Raw genomic sequence first — 22,460 nt, forward strand, 5'->3', positions numbered from 1 at the left:
TGAACAGCCTTTCTTCATATATTGCTTCTGCCTTTCTCTCTCTCTCTCTCTTCTGTCTTTATCATCCTGGGAATCAGATTAAATGTATGCTATACCTTTTCACCAAGGCCCATACAAATCTTGTAACATTTTTTTCTGTATTTCCCATTCTGTTTCTCTTTGGGCTTTATTTTGTGTATTTTCTCCTGACCTATAATTCAGTTTACTAATACTCTCTTCTACTGTTTCAAATATACTATTAAACACATCAACTAGATTATTATCATTATTTTATAATAGAAATAATAATAGTTATTACAGATCTATAATTTCCTTTTGGTTCTATTTCATAAATTCTAGTTCTCTGAAGAAATTTTCTATCTTGTTATGAAATTTCTTAAACATATTCATCATAGTTAAGAATTTGAGATAGATAGCTACTACCTGTTTTACCTGTGGGTCTCCTCCACAGGAGGAGGATGTCGAGTGATTTTTGTTGAAGGTTGGACGTGAAAAGAAGTAGCTGCTCTACACGACGTTGTCTTTCTCCAGACCGTATTTGATTTTATTCCAGTCCAGGGTTACCAGGGCAGAAGCTCACCTTGATGCACTCAGAGATAGAAGTGGCTTAGCGAGGGCTCGCCTGTTTTCAGCATCACTCTCTACTCTCCAGGTCTAGCCCTTTGCAGGAGTCCATGGGAAACTCCTGGTTCTCACCAGAATCCCTACTCTTCTCTGGTTAGTGTCCAGCTTCGTAGCTTCCATTTTGCTTTTCATTCCTTAGTCATTCATCCCTCAGCTGCTTAGGACTTGGTAAATGCTTAGAGAGGAAATTCCACAAGAATGCCAGGCTCAGTTTTTGTTTTTGTTATTGTTTTTGTGGTACGCGGGCCTCTCACTGCTGTGGCCTCTCCCGTTGCGGAGCACAGGCTCCGGACGCGCAGGCTCAGCGGCCATGGCTCACGGGCCCAGCCACTCCACGGCATGCGGGAGCCTCCCGGACCGGGGCACGAATCCGCATCCCCTGCATCGGCAGGCGGACTCTCAACCACTGCGCCACCAGGGAAGCCCTTCTTTCACTCTTTTGGATGCTGATCCTAATTCATGAAAAATTTCACCAGGAAGACCCAAATGTCTTCCTCTCTATCCCAGTTACTCTAAGGGTTTTTTTTTTAAAGATACAATGTAAACTCTAGAGAAACAAATATCTCATCTTTTTCACACTGTATCCCCAATGCTCACTGTAGTATCGGTCAGAAAATAGGACTCGATAAATATTCCTCAATTAGCGAATGGATATAAATTGGTATAAATAATCCACTCAATACCACCAGCCTAACGCTCCCCATGTCCATGCCCAGATGTACTTCTATACCTCCTCTTCTTCCTCTTCTTTTATCTTAGTCAAACTCCTGAGTATTTTCTCTGGATCCATTCCATTACCATGCCATTATTCCCTCTTATCCCTTTAATTTCATTCTCTCCCTCTGTAAACAACCCTTCCTTTCAGCATTAAGATAAACTGAAGCTTCTTATCTTAAAAATGAAAACCAAATAAAAGCACCAACCCTTAGAGCCCACGTTGCATTCCGGCTGCTCCCCCACTGTTCTGTTTCCTCTCACGTCCACATTTTGTGGAAGAGATACCGACATGTCCTAAAACCCTCTCCACGGCTTCTACCCACTCTGCTCCGTTGAAATTGATATACACTGAAAAGTGCAAAATATTTTGAATTCATACTGGTGAGTTCCTGAAGACTGTGTATAGTAATGGATCCTATGATCCTGTGACCTTAGGAGGGAGAGGAGAGTTTAGATTAGGCTGAAATTGTTTACAGAGATGGAGTTTCAGGAGATTCCAGATTAAATCTGATAACTCAGATTTCTGCAAGTTCTAAAATGCTGGCTCAGTTGACTCCATGGAATCTGTAATCAGTGGTACCCACTGTCAAATTTTTTGCAATGATATTCCAAATTATTTGCTCTAAAATGCAGAAAGTTACCCAAAGACTTAGAAATAATTGATCATTTGTGATATGCAAATCCGTCCCTTCTTCCCAAAAGGGTCCCAAATGTAATACATCTCTTAGGAAAACCTTGATAAGTAAATATTTGTTGAAGGGGGTTGCATTATCCTTGAAAAATAATTGCTATTTGACAAAAGTAGAAGATACAAGTGAGAAACACTCCAGTTAAAATGGATTTGTTGACTTAACAGGAAATAGCAAAATCATGGGTTGTATTTAATTATCAGAGTGTAGGTGAGCATGTTTATGATCCAGGGAAGAGGGTGGGCATGAACGGTTAGACACAGCCATACTCCAGAAGAGGTGGGTATCTCATTAAAGCCCTACTTGATTTTTACAGCTCAAAACATCAGTCTGATAGAGGCCTGGCTGGAGAAATGGTCATTCATCCAATTTCCCGACTTAAGTCACATCACATGTCAAACCCCACTAAATTAAAGAGAGACAGTGCTTATTTGGGGAGGGACACTGCAGTTAACACCATTAAAATTCAGGCCTTCATGTCTATGTCCATTTACCTGGGTTATTGCATATTAAACACACAATAATTTATAGCCACTTAAAACACAATATATCAAAAAAACAAAATATGCAATCATTAGAGAGAAATATTCAGCATTTCAGGTATTGTTGCACACAGACTTGAAACAAAACTAACGCCCGGGAAAGAATAACTGTCAGAACGTATACAGTCAGGGTGTCAGATTATGGATTGCAAACCGTAAGTAGACTTTGGTCTTAGATCTTTCTCATTTAGACCCAGTAGATTCCTTGACCCATGGCTGAATATTTCCCATTTTGGAGAGATTTTGAATATCAGTAAATGAAAGAGCTGCTGTATTAATCTTACTGACCTGTTAAACAAAAATAGTTTGACAGCAAACTAAAAGTGAAAACCCCAGTCTTTCTAAAATAAAAAGTAATTAATTAATTTTAAATAAACAATAATATAGTCCCAGAGAAACTGACCAATGTTATCAAAAAAGTTTTAAAAGAAGCAGATCTGTGATTTTTATTGCATCCACATTTAACTAACCAACTTGGTGCGTTTTATAAAACAGATGAATCAACTTGCTACTTCAATTGCATCTGATGTTCCAATTTTACTTTATTTATTGAAGCCCTGACATGTTGTAAGCAGCTGTTTATCCTGCCAATACTTTTGTTTTGTTTTTCCTATTCCAACAAGCCTGGAACCCTAAGGTGCTACATCAGACCTCTGGCTCTGTGTCATAATTAATTCCAAAGGGACTTCAATGAGTCTACAAGTCCGAGGGGCATATTGGTGATCTTCCATGTTGATAACATCATGCTGACATTACCTAGAAGGCTAAAAGTGGCAGCTTTCTTAGATGCCTTGATAATAAACAGGTGTTCCAGAGAATGAGATAAAAATTCCATTAAAATAAAAGCTTTTGCATCCCCTAGCACATTTCTGATGTCTACTTGTATGAGACAAATTGTTACACTATTTGTTTCTAACCACTGGTAAAATGAGTCACAATGCAAATTTGAGTAAGGCTCAGAGAAAAATAGACTCTTGCTTTAGTCAATTCAGGTTACTCTCACAGAACACCAAAGACTGGGCACCATCAACAGCAGAATTATTCCTCACAGTTCTGAAGCCTGGATGTCCAAGATCAAGGTGCCAGCAGGGTCAGGTTCTTGGTGAGAGCTCTTCTGGGGTGTGTCCTCCCATGATCTTCCTTGGTTTGTGCGCACGTGCGCGTGCACACACACACACACACACACATACACAAACACACACACACCCTGTCTCCTCCTCTTTTTATAAGGGCATTAACTTCATCATGGGGCCGCACTCTCATGACCTAACTGAACCGTAATCATCCCCCAAAGACCCATCTCCAAATACTTTCACAGTGGGGGTTATGTTTCAACCTATGAATTGGGGGTGTGTGTGACACATTTTGTGACATGGAGACCCTCTGTGGGTCATAGTTGCAGTTTTTGCAGCTGATTATAGAAAACTATCCACAGTTACTACTGACTTTACTATTAAACCAGTGCTTTAATCACAGCAGGAATTCCTATGAAATTCACCAACATCAGGCTCCAGCCCTCGACTTCTTGAGCTCCAGATCCATAAGAGTATTTGTCTTTGCAAAATCTTCTCTTGGATATTCCATGACCACTTCAACCTAAGTATGTATTTATGACTCAAGTTGTCATTTTCCACTTGAAATTTTCAATTTCCAAATCTAAAAAATCACAAAATTCGTTACATCCGTTTACATCTATTTATTGCACCTTTCACTTCACTACCTCACTCTAAGCATATAACCTTTTAGTCTGCCTGCAATCACATGGGCACCTTCTAATGCACAAAGCCGTCAGAATATTCTTATTTACAAAGAAAATACCATCAGTAAAATCCTCCCCAGAACTCTTAGTAGGCAGTTTCCTGGGGCCCTTAGTAGGCTAGAAAAAGTCCCTATTATGACTTCTGCCACCATTCCAGCATAAAGAGCGGCCACAGGACTCTTAAAAAGGCAATTCCCATCATTTATATTCACCCCCCCAAATCCCACATAATTAAATGTAACACACTTTTTCTACACAGGGGAGAGTGGACTGATTTTTCTCACCAGGGTTTGAGGAAGCCTTCTTGTCTTTTTCAGCCATCTCAGCATGGTTGCCTAGATACGACTTCTCCTTGACTATTACTCTGATTAAAGGGCAATTTAGAGCTTTTATTTTTTTTTAAACTGATCTGTCATCTAGAAATATCATTATCCCTCCCTTACACTGATTTGTCAAGTGGTGGACCGAGCATTGCTATTTAGAGATGGTTTTTCAATAGGGTAAAATAAGAAATGGATTCCCCACTTCCTTAGTCCCCATTAAATGTTTATGTACTAAATGCAGTGAAGCTTCTGACGGGTGAAACAGGTTCAGTGGATTTGGGGGTTGTAGTGGGTGGGGGATGATGCAGGTATAAACTAAGACTTTTTAGTTCACAATTTAAAGATAACCAATCCTTAGTGTGAATAAATGGCCATCCGAATGGTTCTGGGCAAAGAAAGGACAAAATGCCTCAAAAACCAACATTTTTGGAGACCTTTCAAAACACCTATCTCTGATAGTGTAGTTCCTTCCACATAAGGAAGTCATAGCCCCATTGTCCTGATTCAGAGCAAATTCAAGTTATAAAAGTTCATACCTGCCATCTACACATTTAAATAATTTATTTTTATTGAGGTATAATTTGCATACAATAAACTGCATGTACGTAAGGTGCACAGTTTGTTAATCTGTGATACAAGTACACATGTGAAATAATCACCTCAATCCAGAGAGTGAATGTACAGAAACACCCAGAGTTTCTTTGTGTTCCTTTGAGACCCATCACTCCCATGCCGCTTATGGCCCATCCTCGGGTAAGCACTGTCTGTTCTCCTCACTATAGATGAATTTACTTTTTCAGGAGATTTCCATAAATGGGAACATAGAGTATGCATGCTTACTTTTCTGAATTCTTTCACTCAGGGTCATTGGAGGGATATGCCAGATTTTGTTTATTCTTTTCACCTGATAATAAGCCTTTGGGTTATTTTCAGTTTCCCACTCTTACAAACAAAGCTTCTGTGGACATCATGTTCATTGTAAGGACATACAGCTTAGAGCATATGGTAAGTATACGTTTAAACTTTAAAGAAATTGCAAAATCATTTTTCAAAGTGTTTGGACAATATTGCATCCTCACCAGTAATGCATAAGAGCACCAGTTTCTCCATATCCACACCAACATCTGTTCTGGTCAGACTTTTTAAATTTTAGCCATTCTAACAGCATGTACATTATGGTTTTAGTTTGCACTTTCTGAATGACTAGTCAATTGAGCAGTTTTTTCATGTATATTTGACATCTCTGTCTTTGACTAAGTTTCTGTTAAAATCTTTTGCATGTTATTAATTGTAACGTCTGTTTTCTTATTATTGAGGTTTGAGTGTTCTTTATATATCTTTATACATCCTGGAAAAAAATTCTCTATTAGTTGTATTCTTTGCAAAGTTATTTCCAGGTCTTGTATCTTTTTTCTCCTAACAGTTTTTTTTTTCCAAAGAATACTTCTTAATTTTGATTATGTCTAATTTACAGATAAAAAAATTTTTTTATGGAGCATGCTTTTGATAGCAGGTTAAAAAAATCTTTAAACATTATCTTCTAGAAATTTTCTAGTTTGAGATTTTAAAATGAGATTTTTTTTTCCATTTTGACTAATTTTTTTCAGTTTGAATCATTTTATTCTTGTCTTCCATATCTCTAACTTTTGTATACATGAAATGCAGTTATAATATTTGCTTCAATGTCTTTGTTAATTTTAACTCCTATGTCTGTTCTAGTTCAGTTTTGGCTGATTGATGTTTATGCTAATCATGGGCCTTATTCTGCCTTTTTTTTTTTTGGTATGCCTAGTTATCTTTGATTGACTGCCAGACGTAGTGTGTTTCTCTTGTTGGGTGATGAATAATTTTGATTTTTTATATTTTTGTACTTTGTTCCAGGACATGGTTAACTTACTTGGAAAGAGGTTGATTCCTTTGACTCTTGCCTTAAAAATTTTCAGGCAAGACCAGAGCATATAACTAGTCTAGTCTGATCATTCCCCACAATGGAAGCAAGACTCTGCCTCACTACCCTACACAACTCCCCATACATTATAGGTTATCCTGTCTCCCTGGCGGGAACCACTGTCATTTTCAAAGTCCAGTGTCAGCACGGTTCTCCCTAATCATCCCAGATGGTCCTTTTCACAGTCTTGGGTACTTTCCTCAAATGTGTGTGGTAACCAGTACTTTACCAAATACTCGGTGGGTCTTCTGCTGACGTCCAGAGCTCTCCCCGTGCACCTCTCTCTCCAATGCTCTGTCCTATGAACTTTAGCTGCTCTGGTTTCCCCTGAATCTTAGCTCATCTCCTCACCACAGGGAATCTGCTGGTCTTTGCCTGAGACCCCACGGCCTGGGCACCAGCCAGAAAATTCTCTGAAGGTTGTAATCTTGGAAAATCATAGGGCTCCTTTGTTTATTTCCTGTCTCTTAGGCATTATTCTCCTTTATTGCCTAATACAGTATCTTGAACACACACACACACACACACGCATATATACTTTTCCTGGTTTTATGTATTTATTGTTTTAGGCAAGACCATAAATCCAGTCCCTGTTACTCTACCTTGGCCGGAAGTGTAAGTCCTCCACATTTCTGATTTTTGCTAAAAGGAAATTGCTATAATCAAAGAGTAATTATTAAATAACTCCCCACATTATAATCAGCTAAAACCACCATAAATGTTGTTCTCTGCAAATCACTACTCTTTTCATGCCAAATCGCTTTATTGGTTACCTCATGTTGATATGAGTTCCAAAGTAGGTCAGTTCTGATGCTTATAATTTCCCTCAGAACAAACACATCATATCAAAGTGAATAGCAGAAAAAGGCATGAGCTAAAGCAAAGGTGCTGGTTCAGGGCCAAGGACTGATAAGAGAGTTAAAGAATGGGAGAGAGAAAAAACAGAAACAGAAGGAAACAAATAAAAATAAAAGAAAGAAGGAGATATGGAGGAAAAAGAGATAATCTCTTCACTTTGCTGCTCATAGAAACACTTAATTCAAACTATGGAATGTCTGGCTGATCACAGTCTTTGTATATTCCCAATATTTTAAGTGTGTGTATTACTTTCCCATTTCAATCATTTCTTTAAAACAGTGTGTAGCAGAAGGAATAAATGAACAAACAGTGTGAGGAGTGGCTGGATTTAGACAACTCCAAGTGAAAAGCTTTTTAAAAAAGTTTTTGTTAAGAAGTTCCTAACACACATGTTCAGAAAGTGGATGTGGATTTTACATTTAACTGGTTTAAATATAATTTATACTCTCGGCCCTGCTTCATATTCTTTTAAGTATAAATTTGGTGCTTCCCAGTTGGCATTCAAAAGTCAGTTCAAGACAAACACTGAAGTTCATTTATAAAACAAACAAAATTGAAAATATTCTCATAGATGCTCTGGGCAGATTCAGAACCCAATAAATCATAAAGATACTCGTTTACTATAATTATTTTTCCAGGATCCCATTTCCTATAAAATTGACTAGTTTTAGTGTTCCCAGATTCATGGAGTTCCCATGTGAATTATTTTATGCAATAATCCTCAATTAGAAGGGCTTTAAGATATTATTCACTTGACCTCAACATTCAATTATTGTAAGTTGAAGTATCATTGTCAAAATAATTATAATTTTGAAATGAGCTGAATTTAATTAAGCAACCATGGGACTGGATAGTTGTATTTCATAACAGACAGTAGGAAGATAAGGACAGTAAAGATAATTAGACAAGGTTAGTTAAGGAAGGCACTTCTCTTGGCCTCTAGAGCACCTGAATTAAGGCAGGATTTCTTGCTATTAAAGAAGAAGTTTAGGGTTCACATTTAAGAGAGATAAGTATCTGCAATTCTACAGAATTCCCACATCAAGGTCTCTCAATTCTGCTTCTGGAGAAATTCAATTTCCATTTCAAGAGATGTAATTCATCATCACATTATATCATTAAATACAGATGTAGATCAATAACGCATTCGTTGACTTTTTAAAAATTTGGTGATAGGTCCACTAATTAAGACTTTCAGGATATTAGGAACGTGGTATGGAAGAGGAAGCCATGTGATATTGAGAGTTATTAGAAAGTCCTGGCCCTAAGATGTGGTGACACGGGTTGATGATTTCTAATATCATGCAGAGATCATGTTTGAAAATATATTTTCTTTGCTGGTGGGGAAATTATATTCAGCACATACTCCACTTAGTGTAAAACAAGAAAAGCCCTTTCAACATCAGCTCATGGGATAAAGAAAGAAGCAGCTGTCCAAGAGATTCAATATTTTTTGGATGAAGGCAGGCAGAATTAAACTATTTCAGGCCACCAAAATAAGTCACCCCCCTGGGTTCAATTAGCTGCAAACATTCAGGTCTTAGAAGGAAATAATTCTAATTATGAAGACCACTGATAAAAACTGTTACTTAAAATAAAACTGGAGCCATGACATAAGTAAACTTGATATTGATGAGGAGAGAGTCACTGGGGTAACCTGGGTAAGAAGGAGAGCAGCAGGATAGAGGTCCTGATTTGAGCAGATAACAAACAAACAAGCAAAATCAGCATTGAGGGGGAAAGAAAAGCAAGGTAACACTAAATGACTATCATCTTATTTCAGGCCTCTGCCATATTTTGAACAGTAGTAATTTAAAAAACAAAAGCCACAACACTACCGATTCAGACGGCTTCCTGCCCAGTCCAGTCCCCTCACTGAATTGTGTGTACTTCTATCAATAGAAGCATAAACCACCTTGATCTGGAAGCCAGGATGGTGTGTCCTGGGAATGTCCCCAGGCAAACCTTACAGAACGCTGGTCACAACATTCTCAGATGTCAGTGATGCTTACAATATTTTTCACTGGGACGGTGTCTGTATCCACAGGCCTTAGTTTAGGAGGTGATGGCCGAGACGCTGGGGAGGCGAACGATTGTATGAGCACAGTCTCCACCCACCTGTGAGCTGAGAGGAGGGTAGAAATAGGGGAAAATGTGGCAACATCCCATGGATAATGACAAAAGGATTTGCAAATCTACACACATATACACATTCCCCAGCACCTGGAAGACAGGTAGATGTGTATCCACCTTACAATTCCGACACACACATAGCTCTGGCACACACCTGAGGCTCAGAGTTGAGTTTACCTCTGTTTGTTGACTGAAGTTGTAAACTTCAGAAACTGTTATTGAATAAAAGAATATCACAGAGAAAATATCCCCCCAAACAGTGCCTTACACTTAGGACCAGCTATTGGGCCACAAATTACAAAGAAAAGCTTAGTAAGATCTTCCTGTGTAGCCAGATACAAAAGTATAAACATGGAGAGATCTTAACATCATTTTAACTATAATGCATAGAGCTTGGTACCATTTCCTTAAATTCAGAAAACAATAAAAATTACATGTGTGTAATAAATGAATATGTAAATAATAAATACTATTAATAATAATACTAAATGTGTTCCTCTGGGAAGCGATAAGTGTATCCTCCTTCTCGATAAGGAAGGAGGATGAAGAAAGCACTGCTGCAAACTGCTCCTCCGGTGTTTTATGGAAGGTGCAGCTGAATAAAAATAACAGAGATGCTGTCGATAATTAAGAGCATGATTTATACCAGTTGTTTACAAAAGGAAAACAATAAATAGTTTAAAATATACCAGGTGCCTTATTATTCCTTAGCTCATTAAATTTCTAAAGCAATTCTAAGAGGTATTGTTTTATCCCTCTTTACCCCAAGAGCTGGTTAGGTCAGGAAGTCAAGTTCAATGGCTGGAGATCATAGTCCATTAGCAGCAAATTCAAAGATGTGAATCCTGAAAGTACGCCTCCAAATTCTCTGCTCCCTTTTCCCTATTGTATTCTGTTTGGAAAGGTAAATGTTATTGCTGCTGCCCTGAGACTAGAAGAGATAGTGATTCACAGGCAGAGATAAAAGTTCACCGTTGGCCCAGGATTCCAGGGATGTAAACTAAACTGTTCACTCACCTGCAGCAACGGAGAAGCCCCCAGGATGTGAGGGTAAGATCATCTAAACATCCAGAGACCCAAGCGGCATCCACGCCTTGTGTCAAACAAGCACGTTAAATTCCATGGCGTGTACACATTTCTAAACATAATAAAAAATAAAATTTAACCTTACTGTCATTTTTCAAAAAACATGTATTTATTAATATTCCTTATTTTCCTTATATTCCACAGAGGACTGGCTTTTTTTTCTCTTTACAAACTCAGTTGACGATCCACTCTTTCAACCAAAACAAAACTGTCTGTATCTCCAGTTTTGTATTAAAAAACTAGATAGATAGATAGACAGTAGACAGGTAGCTGATAGGTACCAGATATAGATAAACATACCAAGTCTAAGGCAATTTGATACAGTCTGAAAATCCATATTTTCTTTAGAGATTGTGACAGAATTTTTGTAATTTTATAATCTAAAATAAAAAAGAAGTGCTATGCATAGGAAATAAGAAGTATAATGAAGAAAGAAGTTTTCCCCTTAAGACATGTAGTCAATGACAGTAGCTAAGCTAGTTTATATACCTATTCCGTCAAAGAGAATAAAACTTGTTAAGGATGTCTAATGATATCATGAAAAAATACAAAGTTTAATCATTTCAGTAGGTGAAAAATGTCTTAATAGCTTAATTAACAGACTCTGCTTAAGATGATCAAAAATTTGAACAGATTCACACAAATTTTAATTATTAAATGACTGAATTATATAGAAAAATTCTATTAGTTGTCTTCTATATATTTAGATGCTGTCATTTGATTTTGAAAATGAGTAACCTAGAAGATTATTATACTCTATGTACAAAGTTATAGTTTTCATATAGATGCACAAATCACTTTTTTCATTTTACTGTAATAAAGAAAATTGAGATATGGGCTTTGTGTCTTTGGCTTGGAAACGCGACTTCTGGTTGCTCTCCACTGCACTAAGGTTTGGGGGGTTGAGTTAATGGTCCAGAGTTATCCAGATACTAAATGAAAAAGGCCAGGATTTGAATTTACCTTGCCTGCAAAGCCCATTTTTACAACGTCCCTACTATCTAGACTTACATGGAGACAAATTTAGACATACTCCAGTGAATAAATTTTCCATTTCTATAAGGTGACTCACGAAGAATTTCCCAGCAGCTTTATAATTTCTAGAGGTGAGAAACATTTCCCCTAATGGGAGGTAATTAAGCAACAGTCTAATACAAATCATTATTCTGAACGTGAAAATATACAGATAAACTCAATCTATTACATAGGTTTTCCCAGTTCTCAATTCTTAGGATGCGTTAGGTCATAATTGGAAAAGATCTCTGCTTTCCATGGATAGGAATGTTGATTCCCATGGAGAAGGTCATCAGGATTTGGATACTTAATAGTTTTTGCTTAAACACAAACTAGATATAAACATAAATATCCTCTTGTGGGACTTCCCTGGCGGGCCAGTGGTTAGGACTCCGTGCTTCCAATGCAGGGCGCTCGGGTTCTATCTCTGGTTGGGGAACTAAGATCCCACATGTCACATGGCCGAAAAAAAAAATCCTCTTGTGATTTTCTCCTATTTCATTAAGGTCCACACAACCTGCCTTGATCCTAGAATTACATATATGCAGTTTGTTTTATCATGCCCTGCTGTTAGTATGATATCAATCTTTTAATATTAACTAAACCATTGTCATTCTGGCATGATGTTCTTTAAGATCATTTTCATTAATTGGGTCTCATGATTGATGTTTCCTTATCTTCATTATTAACCCTTCACAACTGAACAAGCTTTAGTTTATTTTGTTTTTAACCATAATGAATGAACCTATGAATTCTTGTCATTTGGATCAATTCCAAGGCCAAGTATTGAATTGCCCTGGCTTTAAGTTTAGAATATCTTTTCTCCATTTCTGTATCGATAACAGCCATATGTGTGGATTCTTCCAAAATCCTGCATCCATTACCAAAAAGACTAATCACTTATCTCAATGTTCTCTTTTTCAGTTGCTGCAAACTGTACAGCAGATTAATTAGGTGAACCTGAAGTCTGCTGGATGCTGTTAGTATCACACAGAACCCCATTACAGTATCTACCCATTTATTTGAATTTCAAATATAATTTATTTTGAAATAGTAACATATATATTGGCATTAACAATGAGACAGACAAGTCAAAAGCTGCAGGAATCTAATTGTGACAAATGTTTGCCCATTAAATGTAGCATATATATTTGAGTTATGTAAATAAGAATAACTTGGAGTAAAAGTGAAATATGCAAGTTAAAAGTTTTATATATAATGTAGAAGATGTAAATTATAAACCATTAATCGTCCGTTGTTCACTCTAGGAGACTGGATGAAATGATGAATTACATTTTGCGTGTAGTCAATATTCACACAAGCAAACTTGGTTTGCTCCTACCTTTGCTTCTCTATTGGTCTAGGCAAACCTTTAAGAATCATTTGGAAAATTCATGCTTGCTTAAGTAAGAGTGATTCAGTGGTATTTTAAAGGCAAAAATGTTAAAACCAAAATGTCTTGCTCTGATAGTAAGGCAGGAAAAATAACAAAGAAGTATGATAATTGTTGATTTTCCCAAGTTCTCTTTAATGTCCAGGGAATAGCAAAGGCTATGCAGCCAGGCACATGGAGGAAAAAATGGAGTTCCCTCAGATGGGGAAGCAGAAATACTACCTTCCCCAAACAACTGAGGGATGTCAGCGTGTCTAGCAAACACTCGGCATTTGTAGCCCTGACCTGGAGGCTTCTCCTCAGCCCACACTGCTTTTGTTTTTCCAAAAAAACCCCACATTATTGAGTCATGATTGACATGCAATAAACTGTATGCAACTTGGCGAGTTTGGGGATAAGTGTACACTCGTGAAATAAATATCATCACAATCTATGCCATGAACTATCCATCACCTCCAAAAGCTTCCCCCATCCTTGTCTGTATTATTATTATTAGTGATAAAAACACTTAACATAAGATCAACCATTTCAGCATTTTTCAACTTTACAATACAGTGACGTTAAATATAGCCACCATGCTGTAGAGCAGATCTCTAGGGCTCTGTCGTCTTGCATAACTGACACTCTGTACCCGGTGACCAACCTCTCCTGTTTCCCCCTACCCCCAGACCCTAATGACCATCATCCCACTCTCTGCATCTGTGGATTTAACGTTTAGGTCCCTCATACACATCTTATCAGGTAGTAACTGCCCTTCTGTGTCTGACTTATTCCACTTAGCATAATGTCCTCAAGGTCCATCCATGTTGTCACAAATGGCAGTATTTCTTTTTTTAAGGCCAAATAATATTTCACTGTATGTATAGACCACATTTTTTCCTATCCATTCATCCATCAGCACACTTAGATTGTTTCCACGTCTTGGCTATTGTGAATACTTGTTGCAATGAACATAGGGGTGCGGATGTCTCCTCAAGATCCTGATTTAATTTTCTTCAGATAAATACCCAGAGGTAGGATTGCAGGATCACATTGCCGTTCTATTTTTAATTTTTTGAGGAACCTCCATATCGTTTTCCACAGTGGCTGCACCAATTTACATTCCCACCAACAGTGATTAAGGGTTCCCTTTTCTCCATATCCTCACCAACACTAGTTATCTCTTGCCTTTTTGAAAACAGCCATTCTGATGACTGTGAGGTGATGCCTCAATGTGGTTTTGATTTGCATTTCCCTGATGATGAGTGATGTCAAGCACGTTTTCATATATCTGTTGGCCACCTGTGTGTCTTCTTTGGAGTAATATCTATTCAACCTTTAAGTCTTTGCCTATTTTAAAATACATATATTTTTTAATCTCTTGTGTTGTAGGAGTCCCCTGCATATTTTGGATATTAACCCTTTATCAGATAGATCGTTTGCAAATATTTTCTGCCATTACTGCTCTGAAGAAGCACGTTGTTGAAGGCATCTGGAAGGCATGATAACTTGGATGAACTCCTTCATTCACTAAAATCTTGACCCTGTCTACTCTGTCAGATTCCCAATTTGTCCTCTGTTTTTGAAACACTGGGCAGTGAATAATACACACAGGAAAACATTTTTTCTCACAGCCTGCTTCGCAAAAGTGTGCCTGTAATCATGAGCCAACCAGCAGAACTGTAAAGCCGACCTCTGTAAAACTCCAATGCACGAGAAAGGGCCCTGGCCACGTGTCCACGTGTAGCGAGAAGGTTCTTTAGGAATCACTTCTAAAACGCCACAGACTCCAGACAAACAGGTTGGGTACTGCCGACTCTTACTTAGAACAGCATCCCTGTGCTTTATTGTTATTTTCCAGTGAAAAAGAGGATACTGCCTCTTTTCTTTTCTTTTCTTTGTAAATATTCTTTTAAACTCTTGGATCACGCTATTTCTCCTCACTTTAAGCGTTTTTTATTATGTTTATTTTTGACTTGAGAATTGTTCTCAAAGTCAATTTTAGAAATGCAGCTCTGATTTATATTGTGGGCAAAATATAACAGCAGGCAAAGTGCATTCTCTACTACTGTTGGCCTTGTTCTAAGTAAACATTTTACTGTCTTATTACCTGTGAGCTCTCTTCTCAGTTATGACAGAACATATTTAATATTTTATATAAGCAAGTAGCTGCTGGGAGATGGTGAGTTATACATAATATGTGTGTGTTTTCACATGCAAATATACACACATATACAACATTTTACCTTTTATAATTGCATATGTGTATAATTTTAATTTAACAACCATGAAGATTAGAAAATGTTTGGAGTATCTAATGCATCGTGTCAACATATCCTCAAAAGGAAAATCCTTAAAGAATTTTTTATAAAGAAAATCCCTGAAAAAATCCAGTATATAATGACTTTTATTATACATTATTTTCTGTAACAAGATTTTGAGCATCTATATAGGAAGGCAAAGAATATTCCAAATTTCAGGAACAACACAGAATGGATGGAATTAAATGGCTTAAAATAGAATTAAAAGGCTTACAATGAAGTATTTTTATGCCTTTAGTGTAGTAATTCTTATATACACATTTGAAATTGTATAATTATTTCAAGTGCTTTTTTATAAATCTATTGAGATTATTATGTACTTTTTGTTCTAGTTCTGTGAAAAATGCTGTTTGTAGTTTGACAGGGATTGCATTGAACCTGTAGATTGCTTTGGGTAGTAGAGTCATTTTCACAATGTTAATTCTTCCAATCAAAGAACATGGTATATCTCTGCATCTGTTTGTCTCATCTTCAATTTCTTTCATCAGTGTCTTAGAGTTTTCTGCATATAGGTCTTCTGTCTCCTTAGACAGGTTTATTCCTAGGTATTTTATTCTTTTTGCTGCAATGGTAAATGGGAGTGCTTCCTTAATTTCTCTTTCAGATCTTGCATCATTAGTGTATAGGAATGCAAGAGATTTCTGTGCATTAATTTTGTATCCTGCTACTTTACTAAATTCATTGATTAGCTCTAGTAGTTTTCTGGTGGCATCTTTAGGATTTTCTATGTAGAGTATCATGTCATCTGCAAACAGTGACAGCTTTACTTCTTTTCTGATTTGGATTCCTTTTACTTCTTTTTATTCTATGACTGCTGTGGCTAAAACTTCCAAAACTATGTTGAATAATAGTGGTGAGAGTGGACAACCTTGTCTTGCTCCTGATCTTAGTAGAAATGGTTTCAGGTTTTCACCATTGAGAACGATGTTGGCTGTGGGTTTGTCATATGGGCTTTATTATGTTGAGGTAAGTTCCCTCTATGCCTACTTTCTGGAGGGTTTTTATCATAAATGGGTGTTGAATTCTGTCAAAAGTTTTTTCTGCATCTATTGAGATGATCATATGGTTTTTCTCCTTCAACATGTTAATATGGTTTATCACATTGATTGATTTGCATATATTGAAGAACCCTTGCATTCCTGAGATAAACCCCACTTGATCATGGTGTATGATCCTTTTAATGTGCTGTTAGATTCTGTTGCTAGTATTCATTGAGGATTTTTGCATCTATGTTCCTCAGTGATATTGGCCTGTAGTTTTCTTTCTTTGTGACATCTTTGTCTGGTTTTGGCATCAGGGTGATGGTGGCCTCGTAGAATCAGTTTGGGAGTGTTCCTCCCTCTGTTATATTTTGGAAGAGTTTGAGAAGGATAGGTGTTAGCTCTTCTCTAACTATTTGATAGAATTCGCCTGTGAAGCCATCTGGTCCTGGGCTTTTGTTTGTTGCAAGATTCTTAATCACAGTTTCAGTTTCAGTGCTTGTGAGTGGTCTGTTTATATTTTCTATTTCTTCCTGGTTCAGTCTCGGAAGGTTGTGCTTTTCTAAGAATTTGTCCATTTCTTCCAGGTTGTCCATTTTATTGGCATATAGTTGCTTGTAGTAATCTCTCATGATCCTTTGTATTTCTGCAGTGTCAGTTGTTACTTCTCCTTTTTCATTTCTAATTCTGTTGATTTGAGTCTCCTCCCTTTTTTTCTTGATGAGTCTGGCTAATTGACTTGATGAGTCAATTTTGTTTATCTTCTCAAAGAACCATCTTTTAGTTTTATTGATCTTTGCTATTGTTTCCTTCATCTCGTTTTCATTTATTTCTGATCTGAACTTTATGATTTCTTTCCTTCTGCTAACTTTGCAGATATTTTGTTCTTTCTCTAATTGCTTTAGGTGTAAGGTTACATTGTTTATTTGAGATGTTCTTTGTGTCTTGAGGTAGGATTGTATTGCTATAAACTTCCCTCTTAGAACTGCTTTTGCTGCATCCCGTATGTTTTGGTTCGTCGTGTTTTCATTGTCATTTGTTTCTAGGTAATTTCTGATTTCTTCTTTGATTTCTTCAGTGATCTCTTGGTTATTTAGTATTGTATAGTTTAGCCTCCATGTGTTTGTATTTTTTATAGATTTTTTCCTATAATTGATATCTAGTCTTATAATGTTGTGGTCAGAAAAGATACTTGATACGACTTCAATTTTCTTAAATTTACCAAGGCTTGATTTGTGACCCAAGATATGATCTATCCTGGGAATGTGCCATGAGCAGTTGAGAAGAAAGTGTATTCTGGTTTTTTTTTGGATGGAATGTCCTATAAACATCACTTAAGTCCACCTGGTTTTAATGTATCATTTAAAGCTTGTGTTTCCTTATTTATTTTCATTTTGGATGATCTTTCCATTGGTGAAAGTGGGGTATTAAAGTCCGCTACTATGGTTGTGTTACTGTTGATTTCCCCTTTTATGGCTGTTAGCGTTTGCCTTATGTATTGAGGTGTTCCTATGCTGGGTGGTTAAATATTTATAGTTGTTATGTCTTCTTCTTGGATTGATCCCTTGATCATTACATAGTGTCCTTCTTTTCTCTTGTAATATTTTTATTTTAAAGTCTATTCTGTCTGATATGAGAATTGCTACTCCAGCTTTCTTTTGATTTCCATTTGCAATGAATACCTTTCTCCATCCCGTCACTTTCAGTCTGTATGTGTCCCTGGGTCTGAAGTGGGTCTCTTGTAGACAGCATATATACAGGTCTTGTTTTTGTATCCATTCAGCCAGTCTATGTCTTCTGGTTGGAGCATTCAATCCATTTACATTTAAGGTAGTAATCAATATGTATGTTCCTGGTACCATTTTCTTAATTGTTTTGGGTTTGTTATTGTAAGTCTTTTCCTTCTCTTGTGTTTCCTGCCTAGAGAAATTCCTTTAGCATTTGTTGTAAAGCTGGTTTAGTGGTGCTGAATTCTCTTAGCTTTTGCTTGTCTCTAAAGCTTTTAATTTCTCCTTGGAATCTGAATGAGATCCTTGCTGGGTAATCTTGGTTGTAGGTTTTTCCCTTTCAACACCTTAAATATATCCTGCCACTCCCTTCTGGCTTGCAGTGTTTCTGCTGAAAGATCAGCTGTTAACCATATGGGGATTTCCTTGTATATTATTTGTTGCTTTTCCCTTGTTGCTTTTAATATTTTTTCTTTGTATTTAATTTTTGATAGTTTGATTTATATGTGTCTTGGTGTATTTCTCCTTGGATTTATCCTGTATGGGACTCTCTGTCCTTCCTGGACTTGAATGACTATTTCCTTTCCCATATTAGGGAAGTTTTCAACTATAATCTCTTCAAATATTTTCTCAGTCCCTTTCTTTTTCTTTTCTTCCTCTGGGGCCCCTATAATTTGAATGTTGTTGTGTTTAATGTTGTCCCCAAGGTCTCTGAGACTGTCCTAAATTCTTTCCATTCTGTTTACTTTATTCTGGTCTGTGGTAGTTATTTCCACTATTTTATATTCCAGGTCACTTATCCTTTCTTCTGCCTCAGTTATTCTGCTATTGATTCCTTCTAGAGAATTTTTATATTCATTTATTGTGTTGTTCATCATTGTTTGTTTGCTCTTTAGTTCTTCTAGGTCCTTGTTAAACGTTTCTTGTATTTTCTCCATTCTATTTCCAAGATTTTGGATCATCTTTATTATCATTACTCTGAATTGTTTTTCAGGTAGGCTGCCTATTTCCCCTTCATTTTTTTTGGTCTGCTGGGTTTTTACCTTGCTCCTTCATCTGCTGTGTATTTCTCTGTCTTCTGATTTGCTTAAGTTACTGTGATTGGGGTCTCCTTTTCACAGGCTGCAAGTTCATAATTCCCATTGTTTTTTGTGTCTGCTCTCAGAGGGTAAGGTTGGCTCAGTGTGTTGTGTAGGCTTCCTGGTGGAGGGGACTGGTGCCTGTGCTCTAGTGGATGAGGCTGGATCTTGTCTTTCTGGTGGGCAGGACCCCGTCCAGTGTTTTGGGGTGTCTATGACCTTATTATGATTTTAGGCAGCCTCTGTGCTAATGGGTAGGGTTGTGTTCCTGTCTTGCTATCTGTTTGGCTTAGGGTGTCCAGCACTGTACTTTGCTGGTCATGAGTGGAGCTGGGTGATAGTGTTGAGATGGAGATCCATGGGAGAATTTTCACCTTTTGATACTACGTGGGGCCAGGAGTTCTCTGGTGGACCAATGTCCTGAACTTGGCTGTCCCATCTCAGAGACTCAGGCCTGATACCCAGCTGGAGCACCAAGACCCTGTTAGCCACACAGCTACAAAGAAAAGGGAGAAAAAAAAAGAAGAAAGAAAAAAATAAATAATAAAATTAAATAAATTTATTAAAATAAAAAATAAAATTAAAAAGTAATTTAAAAAGAAAGTGAAGAGAGCAACAAAACCAAAAAACAAATTAACCAATGATAACAAGTGCTAAAAACGATACTAAAACAAACAAACAAAAAAACAGATAGAGAGAACCCTAGGACAAATGGCAAAAACAAAGCTATACAGACAAAATCACACAAAGCAGCATACACGTACACACTCACAAAAAGAAAAAAGGATAAAAATATATATGTATTTAAAAAAGGGAAGAGAGCAACCAAATTAATAAACAAATCTACCAATGATAATAAGCTCTAAATGCTAAAGTAAGATAAACATAAAGCCAGAAACAAATTAGATGCAGAAAGCAAACCCCAAGTCTTTCTTGGGGTTACAGTTGCTCCCAAAGCCCATTGCCTCAATTTTGGGATGATTTGTTGCCTATACAGGTATTCCAGAGATGTAGGGTACATCAGGTTGATGGTGAACATTTAATCCATTGCTCCTGAGACTGCTGTTAAAGATTTCCCTTTCTCTTCTTTATTCGCACAGATCCTGGGGTTCAGCTTTGGATTTGGCCCTGCCTCTGCATGAAGGTCGCCTGAGGGCATCTGTTCCCCACCCAGACAGGAAGGGGTTAAAGTAGCAGCTGATTAGGGGGCTCTGGCTCACCTAGGCCGAGGGGAAGGAGGGGTAAGGAATGCGGGGCAAGCCTGGGGCGGCAGAGGCCAGCATGATGTTGCAACAGCCTGAGGCATGCCATGTGTTCTCCCGGGGAAATTTTCCCTGGATCACGGGACTCTGGCAGTGGCGGTCTGCACAGGCTCCTGGGAGGGGAGGTGTGGATAGCGACCTGTGCTTGCACACAGGCTTCTTGGTGGCTACAGCAGCAGCCTTAGCATCTCATGCCCGTCTCCGGGGTCCGTGCTGATAGCCACAGCTCACGCCCGTCTCTGGAGCTTATTTAGGCAGTGCTCTGAATCCCCTCTCCTCGCGCATCCCGAAACAATGGTCTCTTGCCTCTTAGGCAGTTCCAGACTTTTCCCCAGACTCCCTCCAGGCTAGCTGTGGCACACTAGTCCCCTTCAGGCTGTGTTCACGCAGCCAACCCCAGTCCCCTCCCTGGCATCCGACCTCCGAAGCCCGAGCCTCAGCTCCCAGCTCCCGCCCGCCCTGGCGGGTGAACAGACAAGCCTCTCAGGCTGGTGAGTGCTGGTCAGTATGGATCCTCTGTACAGGAATCTCTCAGCTTTGCCCTCTGCACCCCTGTTGCTGCACTCTCCTCCATGGCTCTGAAGCTTTGCTCCTGTCCACCCCCCACCTCCACCAGTGAAGGGGCTTCCTAGTGTGTGGAAACCTTTCCTCCTTCACAGCTCCCTCCCAGAGGTGCAGGTCCCATCCCTATTCTTTTGTCTATGTTTTTCCTTTTTTCTTTTGCTCTACCCAGGTACGTGGGGAGTTTCTTGCCTTTTGGGAAGTCTGAGGTCTTCTGCCAGCGTTCAGTAGGTGTTCTGTAGGAGTTGTTCCACATGTAGATGTATTTTTGATGTATTTGTGGGGAGGAAGGTGATCTCCATATCTTACTCCTCCGCCATCTTGAAGGTCCCCCACCACTTAAATGTTTTTGAATCTAATTTGAAATTTAAATTACTATTAACTCACCTGCATTTGCAGTTTTCACAAAATTGTTTATTAATTCACAGCTGTATAGTTTCTATTAAATGTCAGAAATTCCTTTTTGAAATATTAATGTTATGGATTTGTTTTCCATCACTTTTCATTCATCTATTTCTTTATAGATGTGTGTATGTATGTAAGTCTGCTTTTATCTATAAAGTTATTATTATAAATTTTAACAAATACAATCTAGTTATTCCAACACCTCCCTCTCTTCCTTGATTCTGTTTCTGGAGCTTCCTCTTTTCATCTACATTTTGGTATTTTCCTCATTTTTTAATTCCTACACCAACAATGCACTACTTTGATTATTGTATTTTAATTGTATGTTTTCATATTTTATGTATCAAACCATTCTTATTATTCTTTTTCAATATTTTCTGGACCAATTTTGTTCATATTTTCCTTCATCCAATATTCAGAGTTCACTTATTAAGTTCCATCACTAGAATCTTTGTTGGATGTTTACACTTCATATTTTGAAAAGAGATGAACTAAATATGTATAAAGTTAAATATTCTCAACTAGGAAAACGATCTCCACTCACCCAGATCTTGCTCTGTATCTTTTTTCCCCCAGATTTCAAATTTCATGAGGTTAGGAAATGTTTCTGTCTTGCTGGTCACTGTTTCCGTATTTCTTGGGCATAGCATGGACGCTAATATTGACACCTGTGTGTGGGATGAACTGCAGAAGGAGTGTAAGGTAGGGAAGGAGTGAGAAGCACCATGACCGGCAGGGATGCGTCACAGGCTGGAACTCGCAGAGTTTAGGTTTGTCTCCTAAACCTCTGTTCAGTGCTTGCTACCTCTGCAGATGCACCCTGAGTAGGGAGGGGCTTGTGAAAAACATTCAATTAGAAGACATCATAAATTATGACCTTTCCAACATCAAATTTTCCCCATCACATTTTACAGTCTCAGCAATTTTCCTTCATTGGATTTGGTGAACTGCCCCACCAATGGTTCACATAGAGCGATCAATTAAGCCTTGTACCACGTGCATACAACACTGGTCTTGAACAGACATAGAACCTCTGGGGTTATACCAGTTCAACCCAGAC

Source organism: Globicephala melas, chromosome 2, assembly GCF_963455315.2.
Source record: "Globicephala melas chromosome 2, mGloMel1.2, whole genome shotgun sequence".
Classification (NCBI taxonomy): Eukaryota; Metazoa; Chordata; class Mammalia; order Artiodactyla; family Delphinidae; genus Globicephala; species Globicephala melas.